Below are 17,597 nucleotides of genomic sequence, written 5' to 3'. Positions count from 1 at the left end.
CTTTCGGAAAGCCGAGGAGCTCGATTGAGATGAATAACGTTACAGGACAAGCCTGACATACTTTAACAGCTTTACCTGAGAGTCTTTGGACATGAGTTAAAACCTTTCGACTTGGGCTGAACTGCGAAACACTGGGTGAAACGGAAGAGAAAAGAGGAATTAAGTGTCCCTGTCACAATCATGCAGCCATTTGAGACACTATCACTCAACGCGATTGCTTTCAGCCACTGCACTTCAACTGTGATGAACGCCTAGCATGCCGGTTTTCAGCTTCTGCAGCTTTGAAAGGAGAACGCAAAAGAGAAATACGAATTTAACTCCACAAAGAGATGTGGGAAGGGTTTAAGTGTTCAATTTTGAGCCCTCAAAAATACGCTTTACAGATTTGGGGGAATCTCCTCAACCATAACCAGTGTGCAGCTCCATCTGGAGGATGTGATGCCAGCCATTTTGCGCTATATGTTGGATGAATACATCTGCCAAAGTGAATCTAGAATAATCATCCTATGCCATAATGTTTTTGCTTCAAAATAAGCAAAATTTACTTCATTAAGTTGTGTTAAGACATACACTGAGTGAGGCAGTGGCGCAGTAGGTAGTGCTGACGCCTCACAGTAAGAAGGTTGCTGGGTCGCTGATTTGAACCTCGGCTCAGTTGGCGTTTCTGTGTGGAGTTTGCATGTTCTCCCTGCCTTCGCGTGGGTTTCCTCCGGGTGCTCCGCTTTCCCCCACAGTCCAAAGACATGCGGTACAGGTGATTTGGGTAGGCTAAATTGTCCGTGGTGTATGAGTGTGTGTGTGGATGTTTCCCAGAGATGGGTTACGGCTGGAAGGGCATCCGCTGCGTAAAAACTTGCTGGATAAGTTGGCGGTTCATTCTGCTGTGGCGACCCCGGTATAATAAAGGGACTAAGACGACAAGAAAATGAATGAATGAAAGACATACACTCAGCGCCCACTTTATTACTGTAGGTACACTTGTCCAACTGCTCATTAATGCAAATTTCTGATCAGTCAATCACATGGCAGCAATGCATTTCGGCATGTAGACATGGTCAAGAGGATCTGCTGCAGTTACAGTATAAAATAAAAGTCTGATGAAAAGCCCTTCTCAGCTGTTTACAAAGGGAAAAAAACGGTTCAGCTCAGCAAACACTGAACTGACCAGACGCACCACATGCACTCCAAAGCTGAAGAGATGTGTCAGCTGGAACCTACGGTGAGATTTGAGCGAGTGGGCGAAAAACATCAACGGTGACCTGCTTTTCAGCATCTCTCTTTAAAGACGTCTAAGTGCACTTATGCATTAGTCCTCAAGACTTAAACGCAGACGATGAACAATGTGGAATTCGTCGTCATCTCGACATTTTTGTTATGAAACCCTGAGAATACAGTGCAATGTGAGGCAGGGGGCAGGATGGAGAATGTTAATTACGAGCCATTAAGTCTTCCACCAGGCCATTTCGGCAGTGTATTGCCATGAAACATTACGGATTTCCAACTGATGTCCTATTTTTTCCGTTCACCCACTCAGTTCCTGTCTTGACATTGTGGGGAGAGGGCTGAGCTGATTTATCTGCGCACGTCTCAGAGGAACTGGAGAAACTAGAGCACTTTAATCAAAACTCCTAACATAGTAGTTTTGTCAGAAGAGACAAGGCTCTTTTTTTTCTGTGACAGGAGTTGCCTTCATCAAACCATGCTGCCCACTTCCATATTGAACAACATTGTTCTGACATTCATCAAAATGTATTTACTCTGTCAGGCAGGTTTATTTATAAAGCACATTTCATACACAATGGTAATTCAGTGTAAAAAAAACCTTTATGTCAAAAATGTCTTGCACAAACAAGAATAAAAGAAAGAAATCTATCTATCCATCTATCTGTCTGTCTATTTATCCATTTATCTGTCCATCCATCTATCCGACCATCCGTTCGTCTGTCCATATATCCATCCATTAAGGTTTCCATCTATCTATCTATCTATCTATCTGTCCGTCCGTCCGTCCGTCCGTCCGTCCGTCCGTCCGTCCGTCCGTCCGTCCGTCCGTCCGTCCGTCCGTCCGTCCGTCCGTCCGTCCGTCCGTCCGTCCGTCCGTCCGTCCGTCCGTCCGTCCGTCCGTCCGTCCGTCCGTCCATCTATCTATCTATCTATCTATCTATCTATCTATCTATCTATCTATCTGTCTGTCTGTCTGTCTGTTTATCTGTCTGCCTGTCTGTTTGTCTGTCTGTTTATCATTACGTCTATCTATCACTCTATACAGCTATGGAACAAATGAAGAGTCAAATTAATTCTCTAAATTTACTAGATACAAAATGTTGTAAATAAAAATAATTGTCTTATTTTTTTGTTGTTGTTTCCTAAAGTAACAGTTGGTCAAAATAGCAAATTATTTCACATGTTGTTATTGAAAATCTGGATTATTCGACCAAATTTTGATTTTTTTAATCTTTTAAAGTTGAAGACATTGATGATGTGTTGTCTAGAAATAAATATACACCTGGCTTCTTTTTAAAAACTGTATTTTCAAAAATGAAATAAATAAATGAAAAAAAAAAAAAAATATATATATATATATATATATATATATATATATATATATATATATATATATATATATATATATATACACATATATACATACATACATTTTTGATTGTAAATCGAAAGAGTCTCTTAATGTTTTTATCAAATTTTTTTGTAACTATATCTACAGAATATCTTAAATATGCAACCATATAAAATATATAATTACTCAGAGGTTTGTAATAATTTAAGTAATTCCACATAACATAAAAATGTATAAATATATTTTTATACTGCCATTTTTACATTTGATGTCCGTAAAAGCTTCATAAAGATTATAAGTTATAAGAGTAACTAGACTTATTCTAAGTACAGTACTATGAAGGAAGCGTACATTGATGTTACAGTTTTTCTCCGTGGCTTTGATGTATTTCTCACAGCACTATTTATATTTGCACAACAGTTAATGCATTTCTCAAAACAATTAGTACAAACTGCGAAACCTAGTTGATGAAAAGATGAAAAGTCCTAACACAATTGTTTATGAACAGTTAAGTCAAATGGCTTTGTCATGTTTTCATTATAACAGTTTACTCTGTTTTTTTTTTCCAATGCAGATTTTGGTGACACTTGAATATGTATTTTCACATTTTTACTGCATTTGCTCTTTGCAATTCTAATTTATTCCCAGCATTGTGCAAAAGAATAAACACACCCTTATTTACAGAGCTGTGCACAGCTGTAAACAATATTGCAGAACTTAGTGGAACTGAACCTATAACATAGGTATATAAATCATTCATGAAATTGTTCATTTTAGAAGACTTTTTCAGGAAAGAAAGATTTTTTAAAAATGTATAAGATTACTAGTTTAACATTTTTGCATGTATTGACTCAATTAATGAAATAAGGACTATTAGTTTTACATGTAGTGACTATTCAGCATTTACAAGTTTGGTTAATTTTGACTGACATGACATAAGCAAACGATGATGTTATAAAACAGCTGAGGGTTGTATGAAAGCAGTTGATGCATGTCTAAAAGCATTTGCAATGTGTTGGAAGAAATGAGAAACTGCTACTATGATGTGCACAAATGACTAATTGTTTTGAGAAATGCATTTACTGTTATGCAAATGTAAATAGTGTTGTGAGAAATGCACCAAAGCGACTGAGAAAACTGTAGCATACTGCATCTTTTGCATTTATTAAATTAATAGTAAATGTCTTTGCATGAAAGGTGCAATACAGTATAACTAAAAGCCACAAAAGTCTTTTTAAACATTTATTAATAGACTTTAAAAATATGAATGTTTTAAATCTCATAGAAAAAGGAATATTGAAATCCAGAGCTGCAGTTTAGTTGCTGTGCAAAATTGCAGGAGATATTTATTTGCAATTTTATAGCTTCATTACAGCACAGAGCTGAAATAACCATGTATCCTGTATTTCACCAGAATCCATAAAGGTGCTGTGGCAACCGGTATTTTCTGTTTGCTGCCGTCAACGCTCATTTTTCATTGCAGTTATTGCTGAGACAATCTGCTTTGGCCAATTATATGATTAGACAGGTCCATACACTTGGCAAAAAGGGGGAAATTGTTTCCCAGTCAGGAAAAAAGATCCCAGTCAGCAATTTCTGGCAATCTGCAGACAAAGATGAAACAATATGCATCCGATACATCTTCAATAGAAAGAGGCTGAATGTAAAGGATGTCATACATCTGCTGAGTTTCACTCTCAAATTCTAGGCTTGACAAAAAAAAAAAAAAAAGTGTCATTTTAGAAATGTAAATAAAGCAAACATTAAGGCTCAGAAGCTTAAATTGGAAGATTAGCAGATGATGGATCCCACATAGCAAAATTTCTCTGGCCCAGCCCTGGCCCACACAATCAGGTTTTGCTTGGCCCACATGCTGCAGTGAATTACGGTACATGACTGGACCAAATCTGGCTTCCAGACAAGGGCCAAACACAGACCATATCTAGGCCAAGTCTTAGCCAAGTTAATAACTCATAACTGGGCCTGAACTGGGCCAGATAGGTTGGTGTGTCACGATGGCAATGAAATTGATAAACGCATGGAGTGATGCGCTTTAGGCACACTATGAACACGTTTTTTCTCAAAGTGACCTGATTGGTAGAATTTTTTTTCTTTACTCAAAAATGATTTTAGTGTATTTTAAATGTGGGTCAAGACTGGCCAAACTCACATGGCCCACTTATCAAATTTTTAAATCTGGGCCAAATACTAAGTTTTTCATCTGGCCCAAATCTTGTATGCCGCCTTAAAGACGGTGCCACCTCTGCCAAACCGGGCCATGTTTGGCCCACATGCTGTATGCCAGTGCCGGATGAATGCCTGCTGTGCCAGCTTTATGCCAAATCTGGGCCAGAATTCTTTGCTACTAGGGATAACTGATGAATGCTATTGTTTAGCATTAACCTCTTAATGCCCAAGGTTTTTTGTTCTCTTTGTTATTTGGGCTTCTTGAAACCTAATTAGAATAAAACCCAAGTATCATTATTTGATATTATGTACTTTTGACAAAAATCATGTCCATATATGTGGACTCGTTGTCTGAGTTTACAAAAAACACCTTTTCCTGACTTTTTTAATGCATATAATATATTAAAACATTTTTTTACTTTGACTATCAGAGAGTAAAAACAAAATTTGTCCCCATTTTGGACAGTTAAAATATGTGTGGGACATTTCATATGCTGTAAAACAGTTGCAGGATGACACTGTATGTCTGTAACAATTTATAAAACACTCAAAGTATTTTAAACCACCACTTAAGAGCTAAACTGTGCTGTCCATGTACTGTATGTGGACACTCAAGCCCTAGGAGGTTAAATATATCCTTTTATTTCTTTTTTTTTTTGAAACTTTTTATTTAAGATTTTTTATATATTTATTTTACAGAACAACCCCTTCCCCAAAAATTTTTTACCCCTTACACACGAGGGGGTACCTAAAAAAATAAATAAATAAAAATAAATAATGAAATTATAATAATAATAAAAAACAAAGAAGAAAATAAAAAAAAAATTAAAATAAAAATTAAAATAAAAGGTGTTGCCATCATAATTACTTTCCAGGGGATACATCTGTACATCAAGTTACATTGTATTGCATAGTTACATCAAATAACCGTCATGTTAAGGTGAGGTTAAGCAATCTCTAAATATACATATCCAAATATGTCGTAATACTTTTCCACCTCCTTAGAAAAATATCAGTTTTCATCTGTAGACATGCAGTCATTTTTTCCATTATATAGACCTGTTTAAGTCTCTGAATCCACTGAGACACTTTTGGAGAACTTTCTTCCATCCAATGTACTGTTATCATTTTTTTTGCAACCAGTAATAATATCCTTAGGACAAATCTTGCTTCCTTATCAAACATCCCTTTGGGCAGTGCTCCCAGTAAACACACAACTGGATCGAGGGGTATCTCCCTATCTAATATATTATCTATTTCTTTTTTAACATTTTTCCAAAACTCTTGAATCGTAGGACAGTCCCAAAAAATGTGGGTATGGTCTCCAATTTTACCACATTTTCTCCAACACAAAGCTACCGATGGTCCTTTTACGTATGTAGAAATTACAAAAGGAGTATTAAAGTACCTCATTTTTACTTTCCAATCAAATTCTTTCCACAATTGACTATTAATTCCTTTATGACATCCTTCACATAACTCAGTCCAGACCTTATCCTCGATTATGGTATTTAGTTCTAGTTCCCATTTTCCTTTAACGTGATCGGTATTTTGTACAGTATTATTTAGTAATCTTTTGTATAAATGGGAGACGTGATTTTTAGCTGGAGTGTTTTTTTCTGTAATATTTATGAAGTATTCCTCTATTTTGTTTGGTTCTTGCATGATTAGAGCTTTTTCTTTATGGTTTGTAATGTAATGTCTTATTTGGAAGAACCTATACATATCTTTTGGTGAAATATTAAATTGTTCTTGGAGTTGTGAGAATGATTTAATTTCTTTTCCAACGAATAACTGATTTATTGTTATAAGACCTTTATCTGCCCATATTCGAAATCCACCATCCCACACAGATGGGAGAAACTCAATGTTTCCTACTATAGGCATGGCCCTGGATATAGATTCCGGACCCCCAAACATTTTTTTTATTTTATTCCAAATTTTTAGAGTATGTTTTTATCCTTTTATTTCAATGTTGTTTTAATGTAAATTAATGTTGCACACAACAGTACACACACCATAGGCCTATATAAACACAGGCATATTAACACAAAAAATCTGTTAAAAAGCAGTTTATTCATTTGTTTAATTTGATATTAACCTCACCTATAATGAGACTGATTGACAATGTTTACTGCACAAGTCTATTTTTGGTTTTATTTTGGAGACTGCCACTTGGAAATCATCCTCCATGTTCTGTCATGGCCTTTATTTTTATTGAATGTGATAAGGTGTCAAATTTTACTATTGTGCCGTAAAATCCATCTGCTGCCACTGATGCTATTGCTGTGACGTTAATTATAATGTAATCACCCCAAGGGTCACAATCCAATAGAAAATAAATAAATAAAAAATTTCAATTATCAATGCATGCATGTTTTTTAAACTAGTAAATACTTTATCATCTGTAGGTTGTGGAAGTAACTCTATTAGCTCAATCAAATTTATTTGATTTTTGAAAATCACCAAGCAAACCCTCTCAGTGGGTCCCAACCATCACTTTGGGAACCACTAATGTAATGTAATGTAATGTGTATTTATATAGCGCATTTATTGTGTATGGCCATACACCCAAAGTGCTTCACAATCATGAGGGGGGGTCTCTCCACACCACCACCAGTGTGCAGCATCCACTTGGATGATGCGACGGCAGCCACAGGACAACAGCGTCAGTGCGCTCACCACACACCAGCTATTGGTGGAGTGGAGAGTCAGTGATAGAGCCGATACTGTGGAAGGGGATGATTGGGAGGCCATGATCTTAAGGGCCGATAGGGGGACTTTGGCCAGGACACCGGGGTTACACCCCTGCTCTTTCACGAGAAGTGCCATGGGATTTTTAATGACCACAGAGAGTCAGGACCTCGGTTTAACGTCTCATCCGAAAGACGGCGCCCACTGACAGTATAGTGTCCCCTTCTCTTTTACTGGGGCATTAAGACCCACACAAACCACAGGTTGAGTGCCCCCTGCTGGCCTCACCTTACACCACTTCCAACAGCAACCTAGTGTTCCCTAGTGGTCTCCCATCCAGGTACTGACCAGGCTCAGCCCTGCTTCACTTCAGTGAGTAACCGTTCTTGGGCTGCAGGGTGATATGGTTGTGGTTAATATAGAACACAGATCCTAAATAACATAAGCACAGTTTCAGAAAAGTTGTAAACTGTCTTCTTAATAAAAACACAAATATAAGAATAACAATCTTCCAGCATAACAATATATTTCTTCTTGAACACTGTAGGCTTTCTCTTTTTCCCCCCATGTGACTAAAATTGGTCAGTAATTTTTCAGATTTTCCAGGTTAAGTGGGAACCCTGACTGCTATTGGTCTGGTTGGTCGCTAGGCTGTTGCAAGGGTGGTCTGAATGGTTTGTGCAAGCAAAACAACAACAACAACAACCAATATTTAAGATATTCAGTGAAGAAGAAGTATTGCATTGAAATGTTCTTCTTAAAATGTTCTGCCTCAACAAGACCATTTTTTCCCCTTAGCAAATAGTTTAAATGCCTAAAGAACTCCACAAACTTTTATACTCCAGACTAATTTCAAGGTCGGGAATGACAGTTCACTAGGTGAGCATTTCTGAGCCTCACAATATAATGAAAGAGAGCAGAGCTATTCCCCTCAGTGGCCACTTACCGGACAGAAAAGCCAAGTGGTCTGGAATCAGAGGTGAAATGGGTTTCAGCCGTACTATATGCTGCAAACACACGTGTGCAGGGATGAGGCCGAAGAGAGACGGATGGATCGATAGTGTTCAAGAGTGATGGAAAAACTGTCGGACGCCAGGCTGATGGAAAACAGAAGGTTGTGTCAGAGTCTTTCCTAAAACAAGGAAGAAATGATCTGTAAGCCTGAGGGAGTCTGTGGGGCAGAAATGACTGACTCTCTGTCTGACAGCTAAGAATCTGTTTACACAGTGAGTAATGCAGTAATGCAGTGAGTTTTGCTATTTCTGTGCAGAGTTTTGTAAAAAAATCTGCAGATTTTATGTAAAAGAATTTATCATAACTAAAAACACAATATATGAAACAAAAATTAATACATTTTTAACTTTTATTTAATGTTTACAATGCAAATTCAATTAGATTCACATAACTGGTTAGCAAAGCAAATCTCTCATATAATATATCTACTAAAAGACAGAAAGTGATGTATTGTAAATAAATCATATGAACATTTTCAAATTTGGCAAAAATATTTTTGAATATTTACATTTACACAAGTAAATAATCATGGGCGATAAATCTGCAGATTTCTGTGCACGCAGATTCAGTGTGGGCCTAAATAATCCATGATAAGGAAAAAGGTCTTTGCACACCGAAATTTTCTTATGCGTTTTTTACAGATGCATATCTGAAAAATTTGTCATGTACACAAACCTTTTACATTGAATCCAATGCGTGTTAATTAATCCATTGTGATAAAATGCTTAACATATCGGAGTCAATTCAAGCAGTAATGCTATGTTCTCTTCTCTCTTCTTCGAAGTAGAAAAAGTAAGCTGGGCTATGTTGCGTGTTTTTGTTATTTAGAATGGGATGTAACATTAAGGGCCCTATCATACACCCGGTGCAATGTGGCGCGAGGCGCGACACAATTGTTGTTTGCTAGTTTCAAGAGTAAATTTGACATTTTGCACCATACTGTTTAAATAGCAAATACATTTCCGCTCATATGTACGCCCATAGGTGTTCTGGTCTAAAAAAGGAGGCGTATTAAGACATTGCTAGCACGTTGCTAATTTGAGGAACTAAAATATACTGTTCAATAGACCAGCAGAATCTAAAGTCCAGCGCAGAGCATGTTAGTTGCGCGCCTCACTTAAATATTACTTAATACACACAGGGTGTACAGCAATATGCAAATATCTTTACATATGAAAAAGAATTAAAGGTTTGAAATATTACAAAAGATTATTATTTTCTAGATCAATATAAAAACCATACTTTCATGCCTTCTTCAGCTAGGGGATTTTTCAATTTATGACAATTTGCTTTTGTATAATGTTATTATTAGTCATAGTATTATTTATTAAATGCATATTTAAATTTGTTTTATCAAAAACAAGCTTAGATTTATCCATAAATAATTAATATCTATAACTCGCATAACGGATATAATCGTTATTACTGTTCATTTATTTGTTTGCTGGAAATTAGAACTGAATTTAGAAATATTTTTAAACAAATATTTGTGCTTAACAAACTAAATTAATTATGTATAGGCTAATGATATCTGTGCGTGCATCATGTTTCCTTATCACCGAAAGAGAGTGAAAGTGAAAGTAAAGAATGAGGAGGCTCATTCTCGTGCTACAGATGCTCTGTTTAACTGTTTTCTCGCTAGTAAAGTGTTCAGTTTTTCCAGTTACAAAATTCGCTATGTAAATAGCAAATGCGCTATGGCGCAACGCCTTAAAGGGAATGGGAGTCGAGACTCTGATTGGTTTATTCTCAAAACACACCTATAACTTAAGAGAATACGCTTAACCCTGTTAGACCATGCGCCAAAGCGGATTTTTTTTGTCCTTAAAATAGCAAAAGTGGATTCAGACTTCCCCTAATGCTTGTGCGCCCTGCGCTTTGGACTTTGCACCTGAATCGTCAAACTAGAGCCCTAAGTGAGTTTCTAATGGTGCTCTGTGAAAATAAGAGAAATCACAGCCAACGGATATCACAACCAGCAGATAAAACCAAAATAACCATTTATTAAACAATGAATATAGAAATTTAGAATTTAATTTAAATGACCAAATCAAACAAAAAACAGGAGTTTTGCCAAAAACAATGCTATGTTTTGTTATACGTTTTAGATACACTTCCATCTTCAGAGATTTTCATACAGATCACCTGAAAAGTTAACCACAGACCTACACCCTTCCATAAATGCAACCAATAATGTTTTTAAAATCAGATGTAAGAAAAATAAAAGAGCACCTTGACTGCATAGTGTTTTACATTCCGTTTCCCTATTTTGTGGAACTTGTGCAAATCTATGCTGTTGAAAATGCAAGCAAAATAACTGCTGTACAAATGGTAATACATTTTTATGTATCTCCAAAGTCGCAATACCATTTAAAATTGTGTCCCTCCATGTACTGTACATAAACCAAAACTCTTTGCTTCATTAGTCTCAAAGGTATCCCAGGACAAACAAAGTTAATACTCAAATGAGCCATAACTAAGAACTCCAATTAGTCTCCTGAGCTAAACAAATGTTCAGATAAGCTCTGGAAAGCATGCAAGAGAGTTTTGACAATGTGGTGTCGTATAATGATTAAGTGAGAGGTTCAACAAACACTGATGAATAAAAGATTAAATGGCTCTTTTGGCCAGTGATCCATTCATAATCCTGAAAGCAGTCCATTGAATTGATTAGAGCAGTTGTGTGCCAATTGCGCTCAATGGGTTTAGATTTTTAGTTATGTATATATGGTCACAGATTTTATTTTTAATGAGATGAAAGTGACATTTTATCAAACTAGAGCAAACTATTTAACTAATTGCCACTGTATTATTTTAAATGTATTATTACATATTTATATTCATAATTGATTTGTTTTTTTTGCTTCAAAGTTTGAAAATATGAACAAATATATTTTTTATGAAAATCCTACAATTATAATGATTTAATATAATGATTTGATATTTTTAAAATTATACAATATTTTAAAATGAACTAAATAAACTTCAAATAATATTTTGGAGTTTTAATATTTTTTCATTTGTGAAAAACTGTTTATTCTATCTATCTGAAACAGATGATTAGTAAAGTTTTTATAAAGTGGTGTTGTCGTTTATAAAGTGGCGTTGTCTAGCAGTTGCAGATCGCTGGAGTACCACAATTCTGCCACTGAAATGAACTACAACTCCCATCATGCAACACACACACCAGTTCCAGTGTCATGAGAAATAGAGTTCTATCATAAGAATTGGGTCCACCAATAGGACCCTGACTGATCCTATTGTTTCACTAAAGTTGTAATAGGTATAGTCTATCGTACCTGATTATAGTCCAGTATTACAACTACACTGAAAAAAATAATTTAAAGATGATTCCTTGGATTTACTTAATTTTTTTACGTTAAGTGGTTGTAAACAATTTATTTGTGTTGAATTTAAACAAACAAATTAAGTTGAACACTATTAAACTTAATTTGTTTGTTTAAATTCAACACAAATAATCTGTTTGCAACAGTTCTGCATGCAACACTTTTTTCAGTGTATTAATTCTGTGAAATCAAGTTATAATTTATATAACGTAAAAGCATTTAATTTTACCATTATTACGACATTTATCCGAGTAATATAGACCCTTTCATATACTGATGTATAATTAAGGCAGGGATTATGAAATTTATATTGCATATTGTTTATTTGGCCCATGTTGGCACAATTATACATCTACCGTTAGCCTCCTAGCTACAACAAGCTAACGCAGCTCTGATTAGCCACACAACAAGGTATCACGATAATTGCTTTTGATCAGGCATTCACCTTAGATGATTCCTTAGGGTCCTAAGCGGCTCGATTCCAGGGGGAACTCGATTTTTCACCAGTTTACCCAATGATTGCACACACAACTGAAGCTCATGTAAACTGATTAGTTGGACTACAGTATATACAGTATACTGTTCTCATTCTCAGACACATTGCTGAGTCTTGTTTTCCCAGTAAAGCATTTCAAAGCATTTTTCCCCAGAGAACGAGGGTTGCGTAGCAACCATTTTGTTTTACAAATTCCTCTATATTGCTATCATGGACATTTAAGAGTTAGGAAAGCCTAAAGTCAATATTTAATAGATTGAAATCATCGGCTTCAGCAGGTAAAAGACTCCCTTTCAGCTCTAAATGAATAATCAGATACTTCAGCTTGATAAATATGAAGAGTTTGTCGTGCTTCAGCATGTAAATCCTCAACAACATTACAGAACAACAGAAGTGGATGTGTCTGCAGGGACAAAAACTTGTGTGGCTGGCACTTCACAGTGTGAGATATTGTCCGTGACAGACTATAATTAACAGGAAGTTTCCTCTGCTCTGCACCTCATACACTCTGTCCTCCATTCTTGACAAAAAGATAAAACCTGTGTGTGGATATAGGGCTGATTTCCATAAACTGAGGTTGTTAAAATGACTGTGTTGCAATTTAGTCGAAGCAATTTACATCCCTCCTGTAACACTCACTGCCAGAGTCTATTTTGATTCCTGCTGTCTTCACATCAGTATAAAACTCACCACAGCTGGGGAGTCATTTTCATGCACTGCCATGAGATATAAAAATAATTTGATTGCTTTATCGTGGCGTGTAAAACAAGACAGGTTCTCTTAGGAAAAAGTCACATGAATTAAAGGAACGGTTTTAACAAAAACATTTTCACTATTGCTAACTCACCAAAAACACAAATTGAAAGTGAACACTGCTATGAAAAAAGTCAGAAATGCATCATTAAAAACACTACAAAAAATGTCTATGCATCAAATTTGACAAGTTCCCCAAAGCTGTGCAACAACTTTGTTGGTTTTAAATTGTTATTTCTTTATTCAAACAACTTCTTTGCTGTAGCTCTAGTATCATTAACTTAACACACAAGGTGGTTTTTAATTAGCAAATAACATAAATATTGCAAATGTAAATATTAGCTGAGCAGCTTACTGTAAAGTCCAGGACATGTCAAGTCGGCACCAAACAACCAGCCCCACAAAAACCCAATTGTGTTGTCCCCTTGCATTTGGTTCCGTCTTAACAAAAAAGCTGCCCATGATCTATAGTATCAATTTCCCGCCTAAAGTATCATGGTCGCAGATAGAAAAATAATGTCCATAAATCAAAATGTTGACATCGCGTATAAAATTATACCATGAAAAACCGAGAACTAAACGCAGAATAAAAAACAATGAGGTCGTGTACCAAAAGATAATGAATGTAAATCAAAAATGAAAACGCATTTAGACAAAATCAGTTTTACTGCTCATATTTGAATATTTTGGGTTTACGGCCTCTAATCTTGCTCCTACATTCTGCACTTGTGTTTCTAAAACATGCAATGCAAGTTTAATTTAAATCATGAGCAGAATTCTGTGTCCTCATTGCTCCACTAGTCGAGATTGACAGTTGCTCCTCTAGCCAATCAAACGAAGGGGAAGTTGGCATCACTCCAATGCAACTTGTGGCTGCTCAGGCAGGGATTTGTTCGCAGGGGATTCATATGCTATATGTACTGTAACTTCATACACCAGTTCATGATTATGGGAAATTCATATTAATATAAACATTTATACTTTAATATCAGACACTTGTCCGTGATCGCAGGGGTTTCATATAAATATTATATACTGTATATCAGACACCGTGATCGCATGGGTTTAATGTAAATACAATACTGTAACTTCAGACACTGTCCGTGGTCTCAGGGGTTTCATATAAATACTACTGTAATTTCTGACACCTGTCTGTCGATCTGGCTGTGCCATAAATGTATTATTTCAAAGGTTCTCAAAATAAAAGCAAAAGAGGGCTGCGTGTGATGAAATCATGCGTTACAACATCATCTTATCTGATGTTTTGTTTTGGAAATATATGCCATATATATTATGACACAGCCAGTTGATTAACCCTGTGATCATGGAAAGACTGATGCCGTATTAATGTTGATATTGTTAGGAATTCTCCGGAATTACAAACGTGTATGAAGTATATCTAATATCTATTTGAAACTCCAGTAAACAAACAGATCCCTGCCTGTCACACTGAGCAGCTATGAGTTGCATTGGAGAGATGTCAACTCCCCCTTTTATTGATTGGCTAGAGGAGCAACTGTCAATTTTGATTACTGAACCAATGATGATGCCTAAGTCAATCCGTGACTTAAATGAAGCTCGCATTGCATGTTTGAGAAACGCAATCGCAGAACGTCGGAGCAAAAGCGCAAAGAAAAGACTGTAAACACACAAAACATTTAAATATGAGAAGTAAAATTGATTTTGTCTACATGCGTTTTCATTTATGATTTACGCTCATGTTTTGGTACACAACCTTGTTGTTTCTTATTCTGCGTTTAGTTCTTGCTTTTGCATATTATCATTTTACACGCGATGTCAATATTTTGATTTATGCACATTATTTTTTCTATCCACAACCACTATACTTTAGGTGGGAATTTGATCACATATTGAACACACTAAACAGATGAAAATGAAATAAGAGATCATCCCTATCGTTTGCAAATATTTGAAAAATCTATCAAAATTAAAACTAGCCCCATTGTGTTACAACCATCTAGCCAGACCCAAACCCAATGGCCGACTGTCAGCTTGGTGTGTACCAGACCTGAGGCTCGACACCAGACATGCTCGCTCTTGTTGGAGTTGTCAATACGGCAACCAATCTGGTAACCTCCAGTAAGTAGAGAGGAGTTGGGTGAAAAAAAAAAACCCTCCCCAATGTTTTTAATTTGGACTGCAATAACTAGTAACTAGTTCCACATCTTTGGTACCCTAGTGTAGGCTACATACTGCATCTTTAAAATACTGTTTCACACCAGTGCTGCATCCAAACAGGATAAATCCACCTCCATTGGGCACTTTGAACAGAAAACAATCATAACTGTCATGAGTTGTTCCAAATCAAAGTGCTCAAAGCCACTCCAAAGGCTCAAGGTTTCCAATTGTACAAGTGATAGAATTTTTGTACTTTGTGAAACATGATGGAAGATGTTTTTTTTTTTTTTTTTTTGATCCCCTACAGCCTTCCTTCCTTTGAAGCTTTCATTCTGGAGGGTAAACCGGTTGAAGCGATTGGGCCGTAGGAACGAGCCCTCCAGAAAGGAACCCAATCTACTTTGATGTCAATGCCACTGGTTCTCAACTATCGCGTGACCAAGTGCGAGGTGACAACTTAGAACAAATCTGGGGTCAGTTGGATAGAAATACTGTAGCAAGTTTGACTAAAAAGCAGTCAGAAAACGAAATTAGGCCAAGTATACACAACATCGATGTAGACAAATACTAAAAAGTTTTTCCATTGCATTTTGAAAAAGTTTCACATCGACAAGACATTTTCGAAATGATTCGTGTTTACACTCTCACTCACTCACTCTCCTTTGGCTTATTCCCTGCTTTAGTAATGAACATGTTTTGTTTTACCGTCAACTGCCTTTCTTGCCACAACCCAGCATTAAAAGTATGCCAACTTGTGAACTCCCAGTGCTGTAAAACACCCACACACTCTCCTATTCACACTATAGCTAATTCGGTTCATCCAAATCATTATTTTTAGACTGTGGGGAAAACAGAAGTACCCAGTAGAAACCCATGAGAACACAGGGAGAACATGCAAACTCCACACAGAAATGCCTGATCTAGCTGGGACTCGAACCATTAAACTTCTTTCTGTGAGGCGACTATGATGACACCTTAGTCACTGTGCTGCCACAAAAACAACCAAAACACTGTATTATGTACTGCGTGCCAGGCTAGTATATGGTTTGGTCACCTTGTTATAAAACAGTACCTGTGGGAAAGTGATGATGTGATGTCTGTGACTCGGTGCTCATGTCTATGTATAATTTGCTGTTTGTAGGTTTCCGCTTTTGGTTGTAAAGTAAATCAACACTTAATGCTTATAAAGCATTAACTACCATGTTCTCCGCCATTGCTGTGTAGGTTTGTTTGTGCTTGCTTTCAAACTACAGTACCCTAAACACGTACTATGCACCTGCGTGACATCATTTAATTTCAGAGACATAAGATTTCAGGTATGTACAGTGGTCAGCATATATGAGGACACTCCTCAAAAATCGTTTATTAAAATAAAATAATTGTAATGTAAAGTCCTTTACCTTTCATATAAGCCACTTCTGATACCAAATGATCAACTAAATGTCAAGTTGTTATTTGTTGTTCCTAAAACTTGGATAGGCAACAAGACTTTTGTCAGCTAGTGTACTAGTTGTGACAAATAAAACCATATCCTTCATGAAAATATGTGATTTTTGCATGGAAATGCTCATCAATAAATGCCTCTTGTGATTCTTTAAGCCTTTACACATCTCCTTTTGAGACTTTTCAAAAATCTTCAAATGTGATATAAAGGTAGTAAGGTACAAGGTATTGTGCTCAGTTGTTTAAATTACAGTAAACAAAATGCTTGATGCATAAAGCTTTAGTTGGACTCACAACTTATTTTCTAATGGAAAAAACCCTTGTCAAGATGTTCCAAGACTTTTGGTGCCCTACAAAAATATGCCAACACAGCAGGATATTAGAAGAACGAATGAATAAAGTTCTCCAATACATCTGTTTGCCATTTTTAAAACTCAACTCGACCTAATTTAGTCTGTGTGTTTAGAGTTTGAACGAAAGTAGATCTCCAGGTGCAGCGCTCAGCACCCCTGACCCAGAAAGTCCAGTATGTATTCCTAATACAGGTTGCAGTTGGCAATCCTTTTAATTAGAGGCTCTATAAGCTGTTAGGTCGATTTGTGGTTATTCTGAATTAGACCCTGAAAACCGAACATTCAGCATCAATGTCAAGCAGAAAAATATGAGCACAGCCTTCCCCCGCTGAACAACAAGTGGTCAGCAAACCTTTGAATCATCTCTGCCCAGCCAATGACAAGTTGATTTACGCAGTTCCCTGGCAACAGATTTGGCTTACAGTCTTTCATTTTCTAATCTGGAAGCTGTCGGAGGGTCTCAGCATGGTCGGTTTAATGCCAGACAAAAAACACTCTAGTACAAGGAAAACACTCTAGTACAGAATCTGCAGCAGAAATGAGAAAGGAAACTGAACTCAAAAATACTGGGTTGTGTGCTTGACTCATAAAAGATT

General features: G+C 36.4%; 1 long non-coding RNA gene across 1 annotated transcript in view; it reads right to left on the bottom strand.

Annotated features, from left to right (window-relative positions):
* The window catches only part of LOC101884801 (uncharacterized), a 177,623-nt gene that overhangs the window by 31,206 nt on the left and 128,820 nt on the right, over positions 1–17,597 (bottom strand). The window contains exon 3 of the long non-coding RNA XR_223757.5: positions 8,403–8,588. This is a non-coding gene — a long non-coding RNA (uncharacterized lncRNA). The remainder of the gene's footprint in view (positions 1–8,402; positions 8,589–17,597) is intronic.

This window comes from Danio rerio, chromosome 23 (assembly GCF_049306965.1).
Source record: "Danio rerio strain Tuebingen ecotype United States chromosome 23, GRCz12tu, whole genome shotgun sequence".
Lineage (NCBI taxonomy): Eukaryota > Metazoa > Chordata > Actinopteri > Cypriniformes > Danionidae > Danio > Danio rerio.
The sequence above is the reverse complement of the archived record's forward strand: the minus strand, read 5'-3'. Positions and strand labels throughout refer to the sequence as shown.